This window comes from Triticum aestivum, chromosome 5D (assembly GCF_018294505.1).
Source record: "Triticum aestivum cultivar Chinese Spring chromosome 5D, IWGSC CS RefSeq v2.1, whole genome shotgun sequence".
NCBI lineage: Eukaryota > Viridiplantae > Streptophyta > Magnoliopsida > Poales > Poaceae > Triticum > Triticum aestivum.
In genome coordinates, this window is record NC_057808.1 from 534,920,387 (window position 1) to 534,933,182 (window position 12,796).

The window sequence follows — 12,796 nt, forward strand, 5'->3', positions numbered from 1 at the left end:
CTGCTCGGCTCTGGATAGGAGGGGGGGAGGGTTTATAGGCGGGCCGGGGCGGGGTGGATAGGCCGGAGGGGTTTGCCAGGGTTTTTCGCCCACGGGGAGCCTCCTCGTTCACAGGAAACGCCTTCCTCTGTTTCTCTCTCTGTTCTCCGCTGTCACCGTGGTGAGAGGGGTGTGCCAAGCTTGTCCCTATGCTTCCTTCTCTGATATTTTGTGAAGTATCCTCATCAGATTAGGTTAGGACAAGTGTGTATGAATGTCTCTCAAGCGGTGCATTGTGAGTATATAGAGTAAATGTTGTGGCAAGATGTCGTGCTCTTGGGCCCGTTGCAGAAGATCGATGTCAATTTACTCGGTTAGGTCTATTGTGTTATAATATCATCAATGGTGGCAGCCTTTTCATCACACATTATTTGGAAGCTAAAAATCCCATTGAAGGTTGATTTTGTTATGTGGTCCTTGGATAGCGCAGATGATTCTGACCAATGACAACCTCAAAAGAAACATAGGAGTAGATGGCGAGGTTGTGCAAACTGTTGTTTTTATGGCGATGAGGAATCGATACAGGGTTTGTTCGTAGATCGCCCACTTGTTGAATTATCATCGCATACTATCCATATTACCTTTTGCTGAAGTATAATGTCCGGCCCTCTCCCATAGTTCGGACTTTTGCTTGCGTTGGCTAGTGCATGAAGCTTAACATGGTATTAGGGCTTAAGGGTCTTTCTTCGCACGCGCAACTCGTGCTCTCCCGATCTCCCATAGTTCGGACTGATGGATGAAATGGTTAGGGACATAAACTTGCAACCGAGAAGTTCAAGGTTCAAAACCTAGTAAACACAATAAACAATTGCGACCTGCCCCCGCTTCCGCTGCCCACGACATAAACTCCGAAGGAGCATAGACGTGAGAGGGAGTGTTCAAGTATAATGTCCGACCCTCTCCCATAGTTCGGTTTTTTTATTGCCTTAGCTAGTACATGAAGCTTAACACTCTTAACCTACCACCCAGGAGTAGGACAAGTTTGTTCCGAAACTGGTTGATGGGGTTCATCCTAAGTTAAAGTCCCAAATCGGTGTGCGAGTTATTGTTTTATCATGGACTATATAGAATTCTCGCAATGACTATGTTTTGAAGCCCATTCCAAATGCTCCACCTTGTACATGTGTTAGGGTTGCCATGTATACGAAAATCCGATGTGACAGGGTAATTAAGAAGAGAGAGATGAGTTTGGTGACCCAGGAGAAACAATGCCAAGCGCGTAAACCTAGTCAAAACACTTAAACGAAAGAAGTCCACCAATGCTTGGAAGAGTTTAGTTATTAAATCATTAAATTAAGGCACCTATACATTGTGGGCTTTAGTTGCTAAACTCTTTGAGGCTAGTCACAGTGGGGAGTATATGCCACTAGTCTATGTTACTACCTTCATAGTGGGAAGTAACATATGTGTTGTATCATGCAAACCTTCATTTATTAAGATGTAGACTCATTTTTGCTTTGGGGTGCATTACGTTAATGTAACATATTATGTTAGGGAAACACTTCCTATCATACGTCCGAGGAAGCATTGGTCAGGCCACCCCTGCGCCATGGATACATGTTCGATCCCATGGCTAAAATATTCAAACGAAAATAATTATTTGCCTCGTTCCAAAACCTTCGAGTCTTCACGCCACGTCCACCATAATCCTTGCTCCGTTCATCTATCCCGAATTCCTCTATCCCGCCCCTACCGCACCCTTGTTCCTCTCACCTGCGCCCAACCCACCTCACTGCCTATATCGCAAGCCACCGTGTCGGCTCAATTTTCTCCGCTAGGATCCACGACCCTGTTCCACGTATCGCTGCGGCCCTGCTCCAGTCCATCACGCCGGGGATGCTCCATCCCGTCATCAGCCGGCCACGCGGCCATTACCGCGTGGTGCTTTCCTACCTCCCAACGGCCATCCTCCATACTCCACCAACTGTGGCGCTTCCTTGTATATCCACGTCTTCTCCCTTGTGTGCAGTACTTGTCGGTGTCAAAACCGGCGGATCTCGAGTAGGGGGTCCCGAACTGTGCGTTTAGGATCGATGGTAATAGCAGACGGGGGACACGATGTTTACCCAGGTTCGGGCCCTCTCTAAGGAGGTAATACCCTACTTCCTGCTTGATTGATCTTGATGAATATGAGTGTTACAAGAGTTGATCTACCACGAGATCGTAATGGCTAAACCCTAGAAGTCTAGCCAATGTATATATGGTAATGAGTATCCGTCCTTTCCGGACTATCCCCTTCAGTTTATATAGACACCGAGAGGATCTAGGGTTTACATGAAGTCGGTTACATAAGAAGGAATCTTCGGTCGCCAAGCTTGCCTTCCACGCCAAGTAGAGTCCAATCCGGACACGGGTACAGTCTTCGGCCTTCATGTCTTCGTAGCCCATCAGTCCGGCCCAATGAATAACAGGTCGGACGCCCGTGGACCCCTTAGTCCAGGACTCCCTCAGTAGCCCCTGAACCTGGCTTCAATGACGAGGAGTCCAGCGCGCAGATTGTATTCGGTATTGTAAGGCGGGTTCCCCTTTTCCGAACTCCAAGATAGTCTTCGGACGTGATGATTGTATCCGGACCTGTTATACACCATACACAACCGCAGAGAGAATATTTGCACGAATCTAATCTGTTGACAGCTTCCCTTCAACACGACATCACGTCTGTCCGGTCATAATTTCGAACCGTTTTCTTTCTGCCATCCCACGTTTCGAGACGCGGTTGCTATTGGCACGTCTTGTCGAAACAGAGATCGTGCCCCCTTATTGCGGGATTCTCATCAATGCGGGCATGGGTAACTCAACCGTGCCGTTTATACAGCCCTTGGGAACAGGCGAGTTTTTAGGACGAGTGGGGAGGCGCTTGATATTCGCGACCTCTATAAGGGGATAAGGATACTCTCCCTTTACCCACACCCTTCCTCATCTTCAGTCCTTCCGTCCTCGAGCCCTAGCGCCCAAGCTTTAGCTTTTCCTTGTTCGAGAAGACACTCCAATCATGTCCGGATCCGGAGCTGGAGGCAAGTGGATGGCCCCCTCCGTTAAGAAGAAGGACATCGCGGGGCTTCAGGAGGCTGGCTATCTAGCCAAGGAGATTGCTCACCGACTCCTGGCAAAAGGGCAAATCGTCCCTACCCCCGAGCCCCATGAGAGGGTTGTGTTTCTCACACACTTCGTCCGCGGGCTGGGATTCCCCCTTCATCCATTTGTCCGAGGATTGATGTTTTACTATGGGTTGGACTTCCACGATCTGGCCCCCATTTTTATACTCAACATCTCAGCATTTATCATTGTGTGCGAAGCCTTTCTCCGTATCCCGCCTCACTTCGGCCTATGGCTGAAGACCTTCAATGTGAAACCGAAGGTGGTGAGCGGTCAACAAGCAGAGTGCGGAGGCGCCATGGTGGGCAAAATGCCCAATGTCACCTGGCCCGAAGGCTCCTTCGCGGAGACGGTGAAGGGATGGCAGTCAGGGGTTTTACATCACCGAGCCGCGTGACGCCGATTGGGCAGCAGCCCCTGAATTCCGATCCGGAGTTCCGATGCGGCTCACTTCCTGGCAAGAGAAGGGCCTGACCTGGGGATCCTTAGACGAGATAACTGGGCTGCAGACATGCGTCCAGAACATGATAACCAAAAAGATCAAGCTCGTGAATGTGATCCAGGTTATGCTCATTCGCCGGATCCTTCCGTGCCAACGCCGGGCTTGCTATTTGTGGGACTACGACCCCGTCGAGCACCAGACGCTGCGAGGGCTCTTCGGCACAATGCACGAAGGCATCTGGAAATCGCGGGCTTAGCTCAAAGCGCCAGGACAATTCGGTAAGTCTTTAGTGTTTTTGAGGTACACCCTTCAACGGCATATTTTGAGGATGGGCACTGAGTTCCTCCACCTACTTTACCAGGCCTGGATCGAGGTGGCAGAGCATATTAACTGTCCAGCTCCGCTTCCTGAGGAGGAAGAATTCCCACTTCTGACGAAGATGTTGTTTTCGGCGCCGTATGATGTGCCAGAGAAGACGGCCAAGAAAGCGGCCAAAGGGGCCAAGAAAGGCCCCTGCCAAAAAGGCGCTCCGGATATGTCGTCCGAGGACGAGACTTCCTCTTCGTCCGATGACGGCGATGAAGAGGAGGAAGAAGAAAATGATTCCCCACCTGAGGTGGGGAGGAAGAAGAGGGCGGCCCCCCAGGATCCGGAGGCGAAAGCGCCTAAGAGGGTTAAAGGCTCCCAAGTGGATAACTCCGTGTGGGACATTGAAAGCAGTCCGGAGCGACCTCGCCGGACCAAGCCTCGGGCCGCTTCGTAAGTACCAGAATCCGCAACCGTATGGCCTTCCTGGTTTGTAGTACTAATATATTGTAAGCCTTGTTACTGCAGTCCGGCACGCGATGGCTCCCCCCAGTCCTCGACTGAGGATTCGCTGGGCTCGAAGGAGAGGGCTAGCACATCTCCGCCACCTGCTCATTCCGTCTCACCCAAGGGTGATGACGAGGTGGTGTCCAAAAAGACTTTCCTAGGCCGGGGGGAGATTCCGGAGATCATCGGGGTGACGCCCCAGGATGATTTTTCGGCCGCTGGACATGTGGGGAAAAAAGTCCCCATGGGAACTGGTGACAGGGCCCGAGTTCCCTTTGGACCTCAGCCGGATACCATTCCGGAGATCTACACGGCTCCAGGGTCCAGCGAACGGCATTCCCTTGAAGGAGGGAATGTGCCTGTACCACCGGTGACCTCTGTCCAACCAGAGGCGCCGGATAATCTGCTGGAGGCGCTACAAGGCGCCTCTATTGTGGATGAACATCGTGTCCTTATGGACACGGTGATAGAGAAGGTTCAGTTCGTCAAAGGCGGACTGACCGAAGCCTGCACTAGCCTTCTAACGGGCTTTGAGGTAAGTGATTGTAAAAAATATCACAGTATAGACAGTAGCCCCTGATGCTCTGTTTGGTGTTCGTGAAGAAAAGCCGAACAGAGGATCGAGAAGAAATATCGCAGGAGTCTAACATGAATTGTCTATGTGAATAATCAGGTATCGCTTAAGGCTGCCACTGCTCATGCTGCGGAGGTCTCCGGACTGAAGCAGAAACTGGAGCGGGCCGAGGAGGAGCTCGGCCTCGTGAAGAAGCAGCTGGAGGATAACCAAGGTATGCAGTAACCTGTAGGTATATTTCAAAAAATGAATAGTTCAACTGGACTAAAGTGTCATAAACTTTATTAGGGGCCACGACTGAGGTGGCAACCCTTAAGAAGGCGCTAGTCGAGGCCGAGGAGAAAGCGGCCAAGGAACGCGCCTCGCGCGAGAAGCACGAAGCCCGGGTTGGCGAGGCGCAGCAACGGCTCCAGGGCGCGATAGAGAGATTTGAGTCCCTAGAGCGCGATTGTAAGGCGCAAGAGTCCGAATTGGCGAAGGTCCGCCAGAGCGCACAGAATGTACGAGCCGAAGCCCAGAGCGCCCTCCAGGAAATTCAGGCGGCCAAGATGATTACAGCGGGTAAGTCTTTCACCACGCATAGCAAGTATATAGAAGAAACGTTCCTTGTACTTATCCTGAATTTGGATTTTCCAGGGGTGTTTGCGGATCTGCCGCACAGTGTATCGGATGCTGCCGAGTATTACAGAGCCGAGGAAGGGATGTCTACGGAGAAGCTGTTCTGGTCCCAACATCTGGGATCCGAACATCTGGTACCCTTTAGCGACCAGCTAAAGCAGTTGGTCGAGCTGCACAGGTTGGTGGAGCTAGCCATGAAGGACTTGATAGTCCGGCTGTGGCCTGCCGATCCTATACCTAGCAGCTACTTCGGACTTGTGCAGCGGCTTGTGAGTGCCTGTCCGCGGCTCGAAGCCGTGAAGCGGTCGGTCTGCATTGAAGGTGCGCGTATGGCCTTTGCCCGCGTCAAGACGCATTGGGCGAAGCTAGATGCCAAGAAGCTGATGACCGAGGGACCACCGGAGGGCAAGGAGCATCGTCGACCCGAGCACTATTTTGACGGTGTTCTGGAGGGGTCACGCCTTGTGGCGGAACAATGTTCGAAGGATGTTATATTCCCATGAGAACATGTGTATTACCTTGTTCTGTAATATGGAACAATGATGTTATGTAGTATAATGTTTATGATTTAAATTTTACCTCCTGTGCGGCCGTTTATTAAATCTGAGGGTTGACCAGTCGTCGGCTTCTGCCTCCACGTAGATAGTATGGGGGTGTTCGGGATAAATCTAAACACTCTTTACTCCACATTCTGGTCCTTAAAGGAGGTGTTTACCACAATGAACAAGGCAATCAGACTATGCGGCCTTTACCGCCCTCACTTAGCCATAGGAGTTTGACAATTAATAAAGTTGGCAAAGCCCCTAGAGTTCGGAAGGCCGAATTAGGGGCGTGATACATGCCTAATCGGAAGAACCGATTCTTCGCAAGAAGCGGAAAAAATCTCCAACGATTTGGAACCTCTCGAACAGCTGACCAGCTCTCGCCGCATCATGACAGTCAGTTTCGGCTTTCTCTATTAAGGTGCTTGTCCGGAAGAACCGGGACACAATCGCAGTAGTTCTCCCTTTACTACCCTAGCCGATGTAGCGGAACGTAAGGTAGTAAGCACAGGAGCCGGGCAACCCAACTATTGACCAAAGACATGATTCGGAGCCAATGCATATAATGCTATAAGTTCGGCGTGCCGAACTGTACTGTAAAAGTGTTCGGACTCTTATTGCCGTGATGCGGGGTGTAATGAAGCCTCTGGCGTAGTAATACGTACCATAGTGTACGTGTGCAATGAGTAATTAATACCGAGGTGAGGAAACGGGAAAATGAAGTGATAAGCTGATGCTACCGTGTACTCACCATTGTGGTGTAACTAGTACGTCGAGGCGTACTTTGTACAAGTAATGCGATGAGCAAGTAAGTCTATTTAACACGCCGCCACCAAGGGCGAGCTACATGCGAGTATGAAAAGCAATTATGGCCATAGTTTAGTAGAGACCACCTGGGGATTCCCTTGTAAACCAGAGCTCCTTGGTGTGTTCTGCTGGCGGGTTGTCCGTGTAGTCCTCGAAAAGAGAAGAAAACCCATAAAAAAGGAAAAGTAAAAGCATGCGGATCCCAGGGTCGGTCAAGCCGTACTGTGGGTTTCAAACAGGGTATGCCTCCGTCAATACCCATGGGGTTTCGAGTGCGTAATTGTATACGCGTGGTACGAATGCCACTACCTCATTGAGACTGGGACGGAGGCCGAATTGCTAGTCGAGCTCTTGACGAGCCGCGCCGTCCTGTTGCAGCGTAGTCCGGAACCTCTTAACGATGTCCGAGGGCTCGACAACCATACTATGGTGCTGCTTGAGAAGTCCGCTCTATGCTTCTGCTGCTAGGGCGGCGGTGTGCTCCTCTGTTCGGAGGGAGCGTTCCGTATTGCCATTGACTATTATGACGCCGCGTGGAAGATAAGCATAGTGTGGCACTGCGTTGAATCTAGAAAATGTGGTTCGTCCGAGCAGCGCGTGATAGCCGCTGCGGAAGGGGACGATATCGAAGATTAACTCTTCGCTTCGGAAGTTGTCCGGAGAACCGAAGACCACCTCCAGCGTGATTGAGCCCGTACAGCGGGCCTCTACGCCTGGTATGACTCCTTTAAAGGTAGTCTTTGCTGGTTTGATTCGTGAGGGGTCAATGCCCATCTTCCGCACTGTGTCTTGATAGAGCAGGTTGAGGCTGCTACCACCGTCCATCAGGACTCGTGTTAGGTGAAACCCGTCAATAATTGGGTCGAGGACTAGTGCGGCTGAACCGCCATGGTGGATACTGGTTGGGTGATCTCGACGATCGAAGGTGATCGGGAATGATGACCATGGATTGAATTTTGGGGCGACTGGCTCTACCGCATAGACGTCCCTAAGTGCTCGCTTACGCTCCCTTTTGGGGATGTGCGTAGCGTATATCATGTTCGCCGTTTTGACTTGAGGGGGAAATTTCTTCTGCCCTCCGGTGTTCGGCTGCTGTGGCTCTTCGTCCTTGTCCTCACTTTGTGATCCCTTTTCTTTGTTTTCGGCATTTAACTTGCCAGCCTGCTTGAAGACCCAACAATCCCCGTTGGTATGATTGGCTTGCTTATCCGGGGTGCCGTGAATTTGGCACGGACGGTCGAGTATGCAGTCCAGGCTGGAAGGTCCTTCGTTGTCTCTTTTGTAGGGCTTCTTTCGTTGGCCGGACTTGGAGCCACTGAATCCGGCGTTGACTGTGGTGTCATCGGTGTTGTTGCCATTGCTTTGGCGTTTGTGTCTATTGCGCCGGAGCTTTCCGGTGTTGTTCTTGGCCTCAGTGGGGCCTGCCTCGCTGGCTGTGTTTTTACTACGAGCTAGCCAGCTGTCCTCACCCGCGCAAAAGCGGGTCATGAGTGCCATAAGGGCTGCCATAGACTTCGGTTTTTCTTGGACGAGGTGGCGTGCTAGCCATTCATCGTGGATGCTGTGTTTGAAGGCTGCTAGGGCCTCGGCATCTGGACAGTCAATGATCTGGTTCTTTTTGGTTAAGAACCTAGTCCAGAATTTTCTGGCTGATTCTCCAGGTTGTTGAACTATGTGGCTTAAGTCATCGGCATCCGGTGGCCGGACATAAGTTCCTTGGAAGTTATCAAGGAAAGCCTCTTCCAAGTCCTCCCAGCTGCCGATGGAATTCTCGGGCAGGCTATTTAACCAGTGTCGAGCTGGTCCTTTGAGCTTTAATGGGAGGTATTTGATGGCGTGGAGGTCATCTCCTCGAGCCATATGGATATGGAGAATGAAATCCTCGATCCATACTGCAGGATCGGTTGTGCCATCGTATGATTCAATGTTGACAGGCTTGAACCCCTCGGGGAATTTGTGATCCAGTACTTCATCTATGAAGCAGAGAGGGTGTGCGGCGCCTCTATATCGGTCCGTGTCGTGGCGTAGCTCTGATGGAGTCCGTCTGCGGTATTCGGCCCGGGCGTGGTTAGGTTTATCACGTCCGAATAGGTAGCCGTCGTCATGCCTCGAGGCACGCCCTCGCGATCCGTAGATCGATCTTGTATGTCCTGCTCTATCGTCCAGGATCTGCCGGAGGTCGTAAGTGTGACCCCGAACTCTTCCGTCTCTATTTTTACGAGGCGGTGGGGCAGGCTGCTGTTCGGCCTGAGTTGCCGCTTTATCCCGACCGCGGGGTGGCCGGTCGGCCGCCCTGTCTCGACCACATGGTGGTCGTTCCACATTACGCGAGGGAGATGTGTGCTCTGGTGCTTCCTCATCGAATTGAGGTAGTAGTCTGCATTTCGGGTAGCTCTTGGCTGGGCGCCTGAGGCCGTATTTTTCAGCTGTCAGGACATCAGTCCATCTGTCGACGAGAAGATCTTGTTCAGCTTGAAGCTGCTGCTGTTTTTTTTCAGGCTCCTTGCAGTGGCTATGAGCTGAAGTTTAAAGCGCTCCTGCTCTAGAGGATCCTCAGGCACGATGAAGTCTTCGTTGCCGAGGCTTGTCTCCTCCTCGAAGGGTGGACGGTAACTGTCGTCCTCCGAGTCATCTTCTATGACCTGTTCATCAGGGTTGTCTTGCCTGTTGTCATGTTCTTCCTGTTCGGATGTAGCTCCGACAGGGTCTTCATTGTTTTCGGCGTCGCCTGGAGTACTATTCTCTCCAGTGCCGGTGTTGCCGTACTTTGAGCGACGAGGCTTAGAATGGTGCTTGGGGCATCGGCGTTTGGACTGCGTCTCAGAGGTTTTATTCGCATCTGGCTCTTCTTTGTCGTCGCCAGATCCTTTGGGTGTGTCAACCATGTACACGTCGTACGAAGAGGTAGCCGTCCAGCGTCCAGTGAATGGCGGGTCTTAGCCTTGCTCCTGATCGACATCGTCGTCCATACCGTCGATGTCTTCGGAGCCATAGTCAAGCACGTCGGTTAAGTCGTCGACAGTGGCTATGAAGTGGGTGGCGGGCGGGAAGCAAAATTCCTCGTCATCCGTCTCTAGCTCGAACGGGACGTAGTTCGGCTGTGAGTCCTTCTCCAAGGACAAATTCTTTAAAGATTTTAGCACGTCACCCAAAGGCGAGTGCTGGAAAATGTCAGCGGCGCTGAACTTGAAGATCGATAAACGATCTAGCTCGGTGTCCGCGGGCGTACACAGTCCGGAACTTATAGCCGGAGACAAGTCCGAAGTTCCGTTAAAGCGAATATTGTAGGGCGTTGAGTCCGTGTGCGGCTCCAACACTGCGGTCTCTGCGGCCTCGGACGGCACAATCTGCTTTGGCTCTAAGGCCGTTGCAGCAGCAGGAACCATCTCCTGGGTGTGATCCGATGACAGATTTGAGTCACGTTCATCGGGGTGAGGGGGAGCGATCGCCGCAGGCTCAGATCCCTTGAAGATCAAGTCTCCACGGATATCCACGACGTAGTTCAAGCTTCTGAATCTGACCTGATGGCCAGGGGCGTAGCTGTCGATCTGCTCCAGATGGCCAAGCAAGTTGGCCCGCAGTACGAAGCCGCCGAATACGAAGGTCTGTCCGGGGAGGAAGGTTTCTCCCTAGACAATGTCATTACTGATGATCGAAGGGTCCATCGAGCCTTTTACCGACGGCACAGTGGAACTCTCAATGAAAGCACCAATGTCGGTGTCAAAACCGGCGGATCTCGGGTAGGGGGTCCCGAACTGTGCGTCTAGGATCGATGGTAACAGGAGACGGGGGACACGATGTTTACCCAGGTTCGGGTCCTCTCTAAGGAGGTAATACCCTACTTCCTGCTTGATTGATATTGATGAATATGAGTGTTACAAGAGTTGATCTACCACGAGATCGTAATGGCTAAACCCTAGAAGTCTAGCCTATGTATATATGGTAATGAGTATCCGTCCTTTCCGGACTATCCCCTTCGGTTTATATAGACACCGAGAGGATCTAGGGTTTACATGAAGTCGGTTACATAAGAAGGAATCTTCGGTCGCCAAGCTTGCCTTCCACGCCAAGTAGAGTCCAATCCAGACACGGGTACAGTCTTCGGCCTTCATGTCTTCGTAGCCCATCAGTCCGGCCCAATGAATAACAGGCCGGACGCCCGAGGACCCCTTAGTCCAGGACTCCCTCAGTACTCGCATGGCAAGGAAGGTAGTGTGGGCAGATGACACATCAGGTGATGCCTGGACGAGCTGCCACCTTTATGGTTGGTACGTCTCAAACGTGTTGACTTTTCCAAACACTTTTGCTCTATTTTTTACTCTAATTTGCATGATTTGAATGAAACATCCGGACTGACACTGTTTTCAGCAGAACTACCATGGTGTTATTGTTGTGCAGAAATAAAAGTTCTTGGATTGGACTGAAAATCTATGGAGATTTTTTCCTGGAATATATAGAAAATACCGATGAAAAGATCTACTAGAGGGGGCCACCACAGAGCTACAAGCTCATGTGGCGCCGCCCTATGGCGCGCCACCTGAGCTTGTCGGCCCCTCGAGCCTCCGTTTCCCTACCTCCAAGTCCAAAAGTACCGTCTCGCGTAGAAGAAAGTGAGAGAGAAAATTTCATCGCTTTTACGATATGGAGCCGCCGCCACCTCCTGTTCTTCATTGTGAGGGCTGATCTGGAATTCATTCGGGGCTCCAAAGAGGGGGATTCATCCTCGTCATCATCATCAACCCTTCTTCATCAACAATGTTCATGATGCTCACCACCGGGAGTGAGTAATTCCTTCGTAGGTTTGCTGGACGGTGATGGAGTTGGATGAAATTTGTCATGTTCGAGTCAATTTGTTAGGGCTCTCTAGTATCCACTATGTTCTGAGATTGATGTTGCTATGACTTTGCTATGCTTAATGCTTGTCACTAGGGCTCGAGTGCCATGATTTCAGATCTGAACCATTTATGTTATCATCAATATATTTGAGTTCTTGATCCTATCTACTAGTTATGCGCACTTTGTTATTTTTCTGATCCGTAGACCCCAAGGTGACAATAATTGGGATACTCTCCAGGGGTGACTATAATTCGTGGAGTTCATGTATTCACTATGTGTTAATGCTTTATTCCGGTTCTCTATTAAAAGGAGGTCTTAATATCACTTAGATTTTCTTATGGACCCTGGTGCCATGGGAGGACGGGACAAAAGATGTCATGCAAGTTCTTATTATAAGCACGTATGACTATATACAAAATACATGCCTACCTTGAATTGATGAATTGGAGCTATTATGTATCGCTCTAGGTTGTGGCTGTTACATGATGAAGTCATCCACACAAATATACATCGTTGATCCAATGCCTATGCTTTGCTCATATTGTCTTTTCTAAGTTACTATTGTTGCTGCTGCTGCTGTTACAATCACTACAAAACTGCTACTGTTGCTATTACTACTGTTACCGCTACTATCAAGACAATCAAACTACTGTGCTGCTATACACTTTGCTGCACAGAAACAACTTTCCAGGTGTGGTTGAATTTGATGGGGAACGAAGCATGAAAATCAAAAAAATAATTCATACGAACACTCAAGATCTATCTAGGAGAAGCATAGCAACGAGAGGGTAGAGTGTGTCTATGTACCCTCGTTGACCGAAAGCGGAAGTGTATATAATGCGGTTGATGTAGTTGTACTCTTCGCGATCTGATCACGATCCAACTAATCTAGTGCCGAACGGACGGCACCTCCGAGTTTAGCACACGTGCGGCTCGATGACGTCTCCTCCTCCTTGATCCAGCAAGACACTACTAGGGAAAACCCTAGCAGTAGCGCGGGTATTTTGCCTATCAGTAGCGCGAGACGCC